Raw genomic sequence first — 2136 nt, forward strand, 5'->3', positions numbered from 1 at the left:
ACAGCCTAGTTAGGATCATGGGGATTGGAGTCTGACACAAATGAGTTCAAATACAGCCTGAGTCACTCAGTTGCATGATCTTGGACAAGTCTTTCCATGTTGACTAAGTTTCCTTTGCTTTAGGTGTACAATGATCATACTTCATAGGGTCGTTCTGAGAATCAATCAGCACAATTCCTAGACATATTTTTGCTGTTCTGGGCTCACAATACCCATTCAAAAATGTTTTTATTATGCATATTGCATATACACTATGGTTAACTGTACTGTAATCTCTTGATTTTCTTTTTAAGATTCTCTTCTATTCGGTATTCATAATATAGCCATGTTTTGATGATTCTCTTACTACCTCTCTGCTCTCTGGTTTCTTGAATTACTGTAGCACATATTACATTTCTGAGAACTTTTTAATATATGTGGTTTTTTTCTCAGACAAAATTTTGTGAGACGGGTACAGCAAATTCCGTTAGCTCCTCTAGGTTGGGAATGATGTATCCTGATTAAACAAATCTTCTGCTTTATACCAGACACAGATAATCGTTTGTCAAATAATTAACACAGAACACATTTACTAAAACTGTGCTCCTTGTAATGTGAACACTGTTTAGTGATTCAAAAAGTCAACTTAGGATTTTTACTGTCTTCATATCTCTGTATCATCATTAAGAGAACTTATTTTCATCTTTCCTAGAGGTGCGGAACACCAGTTACACTCCTCGTTACAGAGAGCATCTGACCTCTATGAAGATAAATATGTACAATATACCTTTACATGTACATTGTGTTCAAAAAGGACAAGTCCCTAGAACACTAAAAATACAGTAGGGAGATCAATTACACACATATTCGGGGTCAATATTTGGGATTAAGGAAACAGAGTCACCAGTAATTTTTGGAGCTCAGCATCAACCTTCTAGATTGTTCCTCCAGATCAGAGACGTGTAAGTTTAGCCAGACAGGGAGAAAGCCAAAGATGACCTAGAAATTAAGCACATCTGTTATAGTCATTGAGACATCAGAATTTAGCTTTTGGAACTAAAGGCTATGTTTTAGATAAACTCCATTTTTAAAGAAATCCTTATTAAGGACCTCTAAACACAGGACCAAATTCTGTCCTCAGATTCTTAAGCAAAACTGGGTCTGAAATCAATATAGGCACTGTTAGAAAGGATCTGAAGATTGAATCAGAGAATAGGATTTGGCCCCTAGGACACAAACCATGCTACTAATCCCGGAGAAAGGATTTGCCTATTTAAAGGATTATAAATTTTTGAAAAGCATATTCTGTTGATAATACTTTTCATTTCCTGCAAATCAAATTACTGAGGGATATTTTCATTGTGAATAGAATTGGACAATGTTTTCATTGTTGTTTTTCGAGTATAAAAGGGTACCGAATTTCAGAGTAATTAGATGTGAAGTTTCATGGCCCCAAATGGCTACACATCTGAAGATTCGATCAAATACATTAGAAATAATGCCTACTAGCAAACCAAAAGACACTTACATCTAAAAGAAAGTCTACTTGATTTGTGATACTGGCACTTATGAAAGTGTGAAAGTATCTGCAGTTTTACATGACAGTGACAGCTCAGAGAGATCTGGACGATGAAGGGCAAGTCTAGCAGTCTTGCTTGGTGGGCTCTGTCACATGCTGGCTACTTCCCACTCTGGACTCATTTTACTCTAGTGAAAGACATGGCTTGTAAGTCATGTTGAAAGATAGTGTTTTAGTAATAGGAAAATTCATTGGTTCTCGAACTTCCTTAATGGAATGAGCCTTCCAGAGGCTATTTGTCAGGCGCAGAAGAAAAAGAGAGAGAGAAAGCAAGCAAGAGAAACATTTGAGGTCATATAACACTTTGGTCTCTAATGTTCTCAATGCCTCCCTCTGTGCACAGACCTCACTTTGAAGTTATCACCAGCCATAGGCCTAGAAAATCCTCTCACTGGAGACCATGTCTAATGCTTTGTTCTAAAAGTCACCTAGAAGGTTTTCTCTAGAGTAGCAGTCGTCAGCCTCGGCGTCATCCCCACAAAATTGCAATAAAGGTTTGCATCCTGTGGGCTTTTTCTTGTTCTGAATTTTCTGCTGTTGCTCAGACAATGGGCCAACCATTTATGAGAAAGGAAAGG

Source organism: Grampus griseus, assembly GCF_964374135.1.
Source record: "Grampus griseus genome assembly, chromosome: 2".
NCBI lineage: Eukaryota > Metazoa > Chordata > Mammalia > Artiodactyla > Delphinidae > Grampus > Grampus griseus.